Source organism: Oncorhynchus kisutch, unplaced genomic scaffold (assembly GCF_002021735.2).
Source record: "Oncorhynchus kisutch isolate 150728-3 unplaced genomic scaffold, Okis_V2 scaffold1374, whole genome shotgun sequence".
Lineage (NCBI taxonomy): Eukaryota > Metazoa > Chordata > Actinopteri > Salmoniformes > Salmonidae > Oncorhynchus > Oncorhynchus kisutch.
The window spans coordinates 281-12,500 of record NW_022263319.1 but is presented as its reverse complement, the minus strand read 5'-3'; the positions used below and the strand labels follow the sequence as shown (position 1 = coordinate 12,500).

The 12,220-nt window shown below is 43.2% G+C and overlaps 1 pseudogene; it reads left to right on the top strand.

The window, feature by feature from the left end:
- Positions 1–9,480, top strand: part of LOC116366167 (brain-specific angiogenesis inhibitor 1-associated protein 2-like protein 1) — a 58,948-nt pseudogene extending 49,468 nt beyond the window's left edge.
- Positions 9,481–12,220: the final 2,740 nt, after the last annotated feature.

Sequence of the window (12,220 nt, the reverse complement as noted above, 5' to 3'; positions counted from 1 at the left end):
TGAGGAGGAGCTGACGTTATGGCTCCCATGATGAGGAGGAGCTGACGTTATGGCTCCCATGATGAGGAGGAGCTGACGTTATGGCTCCCATGATGAGGAGGAGCTGACGTTATGGCTCCCATGAGGAGGAGCTGACGTTATGGCTCCCATGATGAGGAGGACCTGACGTTATGGCTCCCATGATGAGGAGGACCTGACGTTATGGCTCCCATGATGAGGAGGAGCTGACGTTATGGCTCCCATGATGAGGAGGAGCTGACGTTATGGCTCCCATGAGGAGGAGCTGACGTTATGGCTCCCATGATGAGGAGGACCTGACGTTATGGCTCACATGATGAGGAGGAGCTGACGTTATGGGAAAGGCCAGCGTTGTCACAGGTGACCCAAACAATGGTGTGTCTCTTTTCTTGTAGGAAGTCTAGGAGGTGGGGTCTGGGAAATTAGGAAATTGTGAAGCAAAATGGCCTCTTTTTTGAGAGAGATCCTGTATGCATGTCGCTGTGTTACTGTCCTCGTGTGTGACTGAGTGTGCTCTTATGTGCATACACTTGCCTTGTCTGATAGTGCACAAGTTTTGACCAGAATGACACCTTAGTGCCTAAATAGTGCACTACTTTAACCAAATAAAATGTATTGGTCGCATACACATATTTTGCAGATGTGATCGCAGATGCAGCGAAATGCTTATATTTCTAGCTCCAACAGTGCAGTAATACCTAATAATACACAATAATACACACCAATCCAACAGTGCAGTAATCCCTAACGATACACAATAATACACACCAAGCCAACAGTGCAGTAATCCCTAACGATACACAATAATACACTCCAATCCAACAGTGCAGTAATCCCTAACGATACACAATAATACACACCAAGCCAACAGTGCAGTAATCCCTAACGATACACAATAATACACACCAATCCGACAGTGCAGTAATCCCTAACGATACACAATAATACACACCAATCCAACAGTGCAGTAATAACTAACAATACACAATAATACACACCAATCCAACAGTGCAGTAATAACTAACAATACACAATAATACACACCAATCCAACAGTGCAGTAATAACTAACGATACACAATAATACACACCAATCCAACAGTGCAGTAATACCTAATAATACACACCAATCCAACAGTGCAGTAATCCCTAACGATACACAATAATACACACCAATCCAACAGTGCAGTAATAACTAACGATACACAATAATACACACCAATCCAACAGTGCAGTAGTAACTAACAATACACAATAATACACACCAATCCAACAGTGCAGTAATCCCTAACGATACACAATAATACACACCAATCCAACAGTGCAGTAATCCCTAACGATACACAATAATACACACCAATCCAACAGTGCAGTAATACCTAATAATACACACCAATCCAGAATGACCCCCTATTCCAGTTATAGTAAACTACTTTTGACCTGAACGAAACCCTGAATTCATTATACAGACCTGTAATTGGATGGAGAACACAACAAATTACCATAGGAAGGCTTTTTCCATTTCCTCTGACTCAAGATCTCCAATAGGGACAGGAAGCTGGTGAAAGAGTGTGTGGAGGGTAGATTACATTGAATCGTGTGTTGTCACATGGTGTTGTTACAGGTAACATACTGTGCTGTACGGCTGCGAGGTGATTTTGCAGTGTTGTGATGACGAGATGGGGATCTCACTTGTGCAGCCCTAGTCTGTCCCCCACCTTTAACTGTGTGTGTGTTAGGTCAGTAGGTAAACAGCATATTGAAACGGATTGACTTTACACAGGGTTGGCTCTAGGATACTCATACCTGCAACCCTTCGGTTGCCAGCTCCCTCCCCACCAGATTCTCCTTCAAATTCAGGATTTTCAACGACGACCCTCTGGCTCCTAGCCCCCTGCTCTAACCTCTCTGCCACTAGGGCTAAACCCAGTGAAACGGGACCCACCAACATGACTACTTTCACTGGCCGCTCTCACTCTTGTTTACCATGACAACTGTGGGAGGGTGGGGGGGGGGGGGGTGTCCAGGGTGTAGGACAGGGTGTGTGTGAGTATATCTCTAGCCACCTGTCACTTGTGCAAGTCTGTTGTAATGCCAGGTGTTTCTGGGTGAATGAGTTCCCAAGACCCATACTGCAAACTGGCTGCTATGTCACATGTAAGCAACTGAGTCAAGCTTTCTTTGATTGAAATCTTCAATGAATCAATGCTCTTTTTTTCTGTGTTCTCCTTACAGATTCATGTACCTAGATTGATTTGAGCTGCAGGGACATTGTATGATCATATGAAATGTAATCAAGATAAATACCAAGGTCAATTTAAGAGATATGGCTCAAGGACCCAATAGCATGCATGTCTTAGTTCTAATGAACTACACACACATCATCTCAATACTCATCCCAACAATAAATCCAATGATAATCTTTCCTCTGTATCTACAACAATGTCATATGTTTTAGTGCACACACTTTAAAGAACGCTATTATACTTCAGTCTACAGTAGATAAACTACTTTGGTACAACACATAGTGGCATCCATTTTACACGTCTGTTGACTAGTCTTTGTTTTTGTCATTGTTGTACCAAGTATTTACAGGTTAGTGCTATCCGGGATCATTGGGACATCCCGACCCTAAACCCTAACCTTAACCCTTACCATTTTACATGTCAACTTCAATGGGGTAGGGACGTAGCAACGATCCCAGATAGCAAGGATCAATATTTACATCGCAACTCACTCTGCTGTATGCTCATTGGTCTCCCATTCAGTTCCATTTCCAATCAAATCAATAGAACTGTATTGATTGTAAATATTGACAGTTGCCAGCCACAGAAACACAGTGAAAACGAGTAGAGAGATCATAAACTTAGCCATAATGACAAAGTTATCAGAGCCATTCACACCCACATAGATCAGAGACTCTGATCCCTGACCTCTGAGTGGCCCATGTCTGTGATGGAAGATAAGACACAAAAAAGAAGGTTGTGTCATTGTCTGCACGCTCTTTGTTCACTCCCACTAAACATTTTTTATTCAGCGTTCAGCGATACAAACTAAATGTTTCGACTGACCTTGTTCAGATCCTGTGCCAAGTTTTTAAATGTGCCTTCAGATAAGACTCCTAGGCTGCGTTTACACAGGCAGCCCAATTCTGATCTTTTTGACCAATCACATCAGATCATTGCACATCAGATCTTTTTCAGAGCTGATCCGATTGGTCAAAAGACCAGTTAGTGCCAAAAATGCTCCCTATGTAAATGCAGCAAAAGACACACAAAACAAACTCATACAAACTGTGTTTCGACTGACCTTGTCCAGCTCACGTGTCTAGTTTGAATGTACTTTCAGACTCCTAGACACACAGTATATCTTGCTGCTGCTCGTCCTTAACCCTCATCTATTATTCTCTGTCAGCATGTCTGCTACTGTCATCTCCCTAGCCCTCATCTATTCTTCTTTGTCAGCCATGTTGGATAATAAAACCCATTCCATTCCCTTGTACAGTATCCCTACAATACCTCTCTGTATCTCTGTCTCTACCTGCCACACAGAGATTAGAATGTCCAGCCAGCCTATATCTCTGCTCCTCTCTTCACAATGCCCTTTCACTTCCTGATACCTACAGTGCTAGGCAGCTCTGATTGGCTGAGCTATGTCTATGTGGCAAGACACAACTGTGTGATTGGTCTTTGCAGTGAGGTGAGAGCATGTGATTCGTCTTTGCAGTGAGGTGAGAGCATGTGATTGGTCAGTGCAGCAAGATATTTGCGTATGATTGGTCGTTGCAGTTGAGATAACAGCATGTCATTGTCCTGTTGTATTGTGCAGTGCCTGGAGACGCTGAGGTCAGGGCAGATGGACATGCAGAAGTTCATCGCCGACGGCTGCAAGGAGGCTCTGCTGGAGGAGAAGAGACGCTTCTGCTTCCTGGTGGACAAACACTGCACCTTCTCCTATCAGATCGCTGCCTTCCACGACAAGGTATTGGAACTATGCTACAGTGCCTCCTAGGTTCTCAGTCAGTAGAAAACCTGAACATGATTTCAATCCATTAAAATTATGGGGGTTTTAAGGGGATGTGGGCTAGAGGCTAGGGGTGGAATTGGAACCAGATCGCATTGACTATTTCCATGAATTTACCATAACCACCATCTGTGTACCACGTTTATTATACAAATGTCTAGTGGGGTACCAAATCACAAATCCAAGGCTCCCATTCTACAGTACTATGACTGCTGCTGTTCCTTTTCTGACACCAGGCCAGAGACATGCTTTTCGGGAAGCTGCCCACCTGGCAGGACAAGTGTGGCGATGCCACCAACGTGCCCGAGAGCGTGATGTCTATGATTGAGGGTCTTCGCACCCCAGTGTCCATCACCCCCCAGGCCTCCCCCATCTCCCAGAGACACAGTAGGGTGAGAAGGCAGTCACTCATTCATTAACCATTTAGAAAACAATTTATTAATTAGAATATCTAATTCTGAATCAATGTGAAAGAGCGAGAGAACACAGCACAGATACCTTGTGATGACACTATGGCTTCACTAATTTAATCATAATAATGAAATGGTAAAAACCTGTAATACCTGTACTACTAATGTACCACTACCGGTGACAGGTTAACTACCAATGTACCACTACCAGTGGCAGGTTAACTACTAATGTACCACTCCAAATGGCAGGTTAACTACTAATGTGCCACTGTCAGTGGCAGGCTAACTACTAATGTACCAGTGGCAGGTTAACTACTAATGTACCACTACAAATGGCAGGTTAACTACTAATGTGCCACTGCCAGTGGCGGGTTAACTACTAATGTACCTGTTGCAGGTTAACTACTAATGTATCAGTGGCAGTTGAACTACTAATGTACCACTACCAGTGGCAGGTTAACTACTAATGTACCACTACCAGAAGAAATTTGTCGTTCTGCCCCTGAAACAGGCAGTTAACCCACTGTTCCTAGGCTGTCATTGTAAATAAGAAGTTGTTCTTAACTGACTTGCCTAGTTAGATAAAGGTACAAAAATAATAATGTACCACTGCCAATGGCAGGTTAATTACTAATGTACCAATGGCAGGTTCACTACTAATGTACCAATGGCAGGTTAATTACTAATGTACCAATGGCAGGTTAACTACTAACAACTGTACATTCTAGCACTCATACTATCCCCTTCCTGTGTTCCACTTCCTATGGTCAGAGCAACTCCATATTCCGGGACACAGTTCCACCCCCTGCCCCGGCACTGAAGGCTCAGACCAGCCCATTGGCCAGTATGTTCACGCAGGACACACCCACAACAAACTCAGTTACCAGAGAGACTGAGAGTGGCACAGGTAGTGTGTGTGTGTGTGCGTGTGTGTGTGTTCGTATGCGTGTGTGTGTGTGTTCGCATGTCCTCCGCTGATCGCTGGTGTGTGTGTTTGTATGTGGGTGCATTCATGGACCTGTGTACATGTCTGTATATTAACCCTTCTCTCTCCAGACTACAGGGACAATGGAGGGGAGGAGAGTGGCGGTCTAGGTCCCAGGTCAGTGTCTGTGGCCACAGGACTCAACAACATTGTGAAGAGACCCAGGGTCCGCACCATCTTCCCCCACACCTCTGGGACCAACTCTACGCTGCTCAGCTTTGACGAGGGAGACATCATCACCCTGCTCATACCTGATGAGAGGGACGGATGGCTCTACGGAGAACTGGAGAAAACCAGGCAGTAAGTTAGAGAGACACATACGGTGATGCATACACACACACACACACACACACACACACACACACACACACACACACACACTAGGGCTGGGCAATATGGCCAAAATGTCATATTATTTTTCACATTTTTGACAGTATTTTCTGTTTTTGATTAATAAAAGTTCTATATTTTCTTTATGAGTAGTGCGTAATGACAACACATATATTCTAAATCATTTCAATGGGTCTTTCTCCATTTGGATTGTTTTATACTGTTCAATTCAACTTCACCCTAAAATCATTTTGTATTATTTTCCATCCATTTCTGCATCCCTGCACTCATTTGAGATCATTTCCACACTGCCACAATATGGGGAAAAATACTAGGCCTTATTTTTAACCAAATGTTGCAATTGCGATTTAGTTCAAAACCCTTGGGCGAACGTTTGGAATCATGGAAATAGAATGTTTATTTTAATTCTATGGTTAGAATATAAATGATAGTGGGCATAATAGTGTTGTTGGACATGACAACAAATGAAAATGCCATGGATGAGTTATTGTGACAGGGTAGGAACCAAAGTGATGTTCGGTGTTTCCTAGGGGACCATATGATCTTTGGCTACATTAAAACTTTATTCATGTAGCCAACATATTCATGCTTCGCCTATTCCTCTTTGATTTAGAAGATACTGTTGCACAAACAACATGCTGATTTAAGCCTCCACCAGTCCTGGTATCAGGCTGTATTAGCTAGCTACATTTGCACTGACTCAGTACTTTCATTAGCTAGTTAGCTCGCCAGCTAACTAGAAAATACAAACTAGCAGTTAGAGATGTAAGAAACACAAACTAATATTGTAATTATAGAACGCTTGTGGATTTATATTAAGATCAAAGTGGAAACAACATCGTTGTCATCAACATTGTTGCATGTGCTGCATTGACCATGCAGACTGAACGAAAGTGTCTCGTGGTCAAGCAACAACAAATGCGCTCCTTGAGTGAAGGGGTGGGACTAAGGTCAAATCAAATCAAATCAAATTGTATTTGTCACATACACATGGTTAGCAGATGTTAATGCGAGTGTAGCGAAATGCTTGTGCTTCTAGTTCCGACAATGCAGTAATGACGAACAAGGAATCTAACTAACAATTCCAAAAAAACTATGTCGCTAAGCAGCATAGAGAGAGAGAGAGAGAGAGAGAGAAGAGAGGGATGACTCAAGTAGCAGAGTAAACTATAAAAATGGACTTTACATACGGCATATCACATTTTACAAACCAAACATTCAAATACTGTTATAGAAGGTAAAGTAAAAACCCAAACCGTTTCGTGCATCAATACCTGCATATAGTAAAATATGGTATACCGCCCAGCCCTAACGCACACACATGCATTTATACACACACCGCCAGCTGCTGTGTGCATGTGGTAGTTCCGGTCCTGATTAGATGTTGATTTGATTGAGCTCCCCTTAACTGGACCACTCCAGGTGGGGCTGGCTGGGCGCCGTGCTCTGGGATCGTTAAGAGCTGCTTGGGAGCCGGCACACACTGGGGAATACAATCAGCACATGGCTGGAGGCAGAAAGACACAGAGGAGACAGGAGGGGAGGAGTGGGGGGATAGGGGGAAAGAAGTAGAGAAAGGAGAGAATTACAGCCAAATGAATATCTGATGTTTTTGCTGGATCAAGGCTCAAAATGAACTTTATAAAGGTGTTGTATTCCTGACGTGATGCTGTACATGTTCTTTACAGATTCTACAGATGATGGACTCTTATATTGTCAAAAGCAGTGCACTAAATAGGGTGGCTTTTGGGAATAGGGTGGCTTTTGGGATGTTACCTAGATATGTGCCATTGATACAGTGTAGGGTTCTTGTGGAGGTCCCTGCAGTGTGATGTCATTGAGTTGATGAGACACCTATCTGTCACACCTCAGCCAGAGTGATGGATCTGGGTCAGTCACCTAGCAACACACACTGATAACATCCACATGTATCCCTCCACCACCATAGTGTGATGAAGAGTGTCATGGACAGAAATGAAATACATTTAATTAATATCCTGTGAAAACATGAATAATGAATCATATATTCATTATGTTCACAAGGCTATATGACACAAATCTGTAATCTATGATTATTTGATACCCTTTGAGACAGTAGACTGAGAGAATGAGAGACAGGTGACTGTGAAATGTTGGCCTGGTTCCAGATCAGGTTAGTGAAATGTGATCACTACCTAAACCCTACAGGATGGTTCACTGTGGTGCTTTTAACAGGGAAGCTGGAAGTTGATACAGTACCCCAGCCTTTATGTACTCTAGTTAAACACTGGCCACACCCAGCTGCCCATTCTGAAGCCCAGTGAACAAATGAACAAATATAAACATTTCTCACAGGGATTTGTATGGAGTCAATGATTTGTCCATTCAGAGGCCTATGATGATTATCTACCTTATTTTACCATAATGGCCTCACTTCTATCTCACCACCTGTTAGACAGCTATAGAGAGGTTGAAGATACAGAATCCTGAAAAGGGGATTCTATTAAGCTACTGCATGATGGAGTGGTGTGTAGAGAAGCAGGTTCCAGGGGATTGTGTACTTCAGTGTGGACGGGTTATTCAGGGGCCTGTAGGAAAAAGCTGTGGAGATGGGAGTAGTATACAAGTGTAATCACCTGCCTCTCTTTCTTTCTCTCTCTCTGTTTGTCTGTGTTCCAGGAGGGGATGGTTTCCATCATCCTATTGCCGGGCATATTCAGAGCCAATAGTGAATAACAACAGGTAAGGGGACCACTCAGGCAGGCAGGCGCACACACACACACACACACACACACACACAAAGGTTTCATCCAGACTTGTTGTCTCATAGTGTTTCCTCTACTCTCCTAGTCTGATGACCTTTGCTGATCAGAATTCCCTCCTCTCTCTCCTTCATTCTTTCTCTCTTTTCTCTCTCTATCTCTCCCCCTTTCTCTCCACAGTGTGGGGGCTCCTCCCATGCGCAGTAAGAGCGTGGTGAACCTGCTCCACCAGACACAGAGACAGATGATTCCTCCATGGTCCTCCCCCCTCCTGACTATAGCGACTTCCCCAAGAGGAGTGTCCTCCCGGGCAGCAAGCAGCACTCGCCCTCCCTCTCCGCCTCCTCCGGCTCCTCTGTACACACGGTCAGTCAGAGCTATACAGTTACTAGCTACCTGCCCAGAGCTGATACTTACTACTATACAGTTACTAGCTACCTGCCCAGAGCTGATACTTACTACTATACAGTTACTAGCTACCTGCCCAGAGCTGATACTTACTACTATACAGTTACTAGCTATCTGCCCAGAACTGATACTTAGTACTATACAGTTACTAGCTACCTGCCCAGAGCTGATACTTACTACTATACAGTTACTAGCTACCTGACCAGAGCTGATACATAGTACTATACAGTTACTAGCTACCTGCCAAGAGCTGATACTTAGTACTATACAGTTACTAGCTACCTGACCAGAGCTGATACATAGTACTATACAGTTACTAGCTACCTGCCCAGAGCTGATACTTAGTACTATACAGTTACTAGCTACCTGCCCAGAGCTGATACTTAGTACTATACAGTTACTAGCTACCTGCCCAGAGCTGATACTTAGTACTATACAGTTACTAGCTACCTGCCCAGAGCTGATACTTAGTACTATAAAGTTACTAGCTACCTGACCAGAGCTGATACATAGTACTATACAGTTACTAGCTACCTGACCAGAGCTGATACTTAGTACTATAACCGTTACTTGCTACCTGACCAGAGCTGATACTTTGTACTATACAGTTACTAGCTACCTGCCCAGAACTGAGACTTAGTACTATACAGTTACTAGCTACCTGCCCAGAGCTGATACTTACTACTATACAGTTACTAGCTACCTGCCCAGAGCTGATACTTACTACTATACAGTTACTAGCTATCTGCCCAGAACTGATACTTAGTACTATACAGTTACTAGCTACCTGCCCAGAGCTGATACTTACTACTATACAGTTACTAGCTACCTGACCAGAGCTGATACATAGTACTATACAGTTACTAGCTACCTGCCCAGAGCTGATACTTACTACTATACAGTTACTAGCTACCTGACCAGAGCTGATACATAGTACTATACAGTTACTAGCTACCTGACCAGAGCTGATACTTACTACTATACAGTTACTAGCTACCTGCCCAGAGCTGATACTTACTACTATACAGTTACTAGCTACCTGACCAGAGCTGATACTTAGTACTATACAGTTACTAGCTACCTGCCAAGAGCTGATACTTAGTACTATACAGTTACTTGCTACCTGACCAGAGCTGATACATAGTACTGTACAGTTACTAGCTACCTGACCAGAGCTGATACTTAGTACTATACAGTTACTAGCTACCTGCCCAGAGCTGATACTTAGTACAACACAGTTACTAGCTACCTGACCAGAGCTGATACTTAGTACTATACAGTTACTAGCTACCTGCCCAGAGCTGATACTTAGTACTATAAAGTTACTAGCTACCTGACCAGAGCTGATACATAGTACTATACAGTTACTAGCTACCTGCCCAGAGCTGATACTTAGTACTATACAGTTACTAGCTACCTGACCAGAGCTGATACTTAGTACTATACCGTTACTTGCTACCTGACCAGAGCTGATACTTTGTACTATACAGTTACTAGCTACCTGCCCAGAGCTGATACTTAGTACAACACAGTTACTAGCTACCTGACCAGAGCTGATACTTAGTACTATACAGTTACTAGCTACCTGCCCAGAGCTGATACTTAGTACTATAAAGTTACTAGCTACCTGCCCAGAGCTGATACTTAGTACAACACAGTTACTAGCTACCTGACCAGAGCTGATACTTAGTACTATACAGTTACTAGCTACCTGCCCAGAGCTGATACTTAGTACTATAAAGTTACTAGCTACCTGACCAGAGCTGATACATAGTACTATACAGTTACTAGCTACCTGCCCAGAGCTGATACTTAGTACTATACAGTTACTAGCTACCTGACCAGAGCTGATACTTAGTACTATACCGTTACTTGCTACCTGACCAGAGCTGATACTTTGTACTATACAGTTACTAGCTACCTGCCCAGAACTGATACTTAGTACTATACAGTTACTTGCTACCTGCCCAGAACTGATAGCTAGTGACTGTGTAGTACTAAGTACCTGACCTTATCTGTGGTTCTGGATCATTTCAGTCCTTCTCCATTGTCAGTTGTGTAAACAGGAGAGTTGGCTGATGTTTACATGTGCTTCCTGTCTGCACATAAGATGTTTTATTTTAATAACACCTATATAACACCGTAACAATACTTAATAAACACTTAATAACAGCACTTACTGATTACAAGCCACATCAAACCATTAGCACATCCTAATTCCCTAAAAGTTTGTCTATACAGTATTGATGCCTCCTCATATTTGTGAAACCTGTATTGGATAGGATAAGATAAGAGGATATGGTAGGATAAGATAAGGTGTTACTGTATGGTACAGTATAACAGATCATAGCATTGTATAAGACCGTGGATAAGAGGATTTCCCCTTGAGCCAGTATAGTAATACAGTATAGTAATACAGTTATAGTAATACAGTATAGTATTTTAATACAGTATAGTAATATAGTATAGTAATACATTATATTAATACATTCCCGGACTGTTGGACCCCTTGCGTCTGGGAGCCTCTGTCCCACTAAGGGGCTGCTGGGCGTAGGACAGAGTAGGACAGGGCTGGGCCTAGCCTGGCGGTTGTTTAAGCTAAAATACAGTAGTTTTGAATGACAGAGAAGTGTTGGCAATACCTGCAGGTGTAAAGTAGTTACAATGCATTGTGGGTCACGCCATGCGTGTCTAATGCTCAACCTACACTCTAGCAATGCTCTCAACCAACTCTTGCTTTTGCATGTATTCAAAGCCATCAGTCAAAGTTGTAGGTTTTCAAAGTGCAAAAGGCCAATCCAAGGTTGTTTGTGCTTCCCGATCCTGGCTGAATGGAAATTTATGGTAAGAAGCCTAGCCACTAAACACCTGCTGGCATTGGTTTGGCTGAAGGCATACAAACAGAGAGACTCTGTCTCCTGTTTAAACTTGTGCAAGCTATAACATGTACAGTGTGTATTTATGAGGATGAGAAGATAACTCTGGTCAAACAACTCCTGTTTCCCTGTGCAAAATGCTACATAGACCAAGCAAGCAGTGAAAGTCCAAGTTAATGTAAAGATATGCAGGATCCCTCCATCCCATTTCACTAAAGCAGAAACAGCTATTGAAGCCAGACTCCTAAACCCCCTAAAAGACATGGAGAAGCCCTCATTGTGTTCAGTTGGTCCTGGGGCCGCCAGTTCCTCTTCGATGACATGTTGATTTAACCCTCGCTACCCTGGCTCTCCTTTTAGTGTAATGTCAGCACCCAGAATCACATCTCCCACTACTCCATGATGTCCG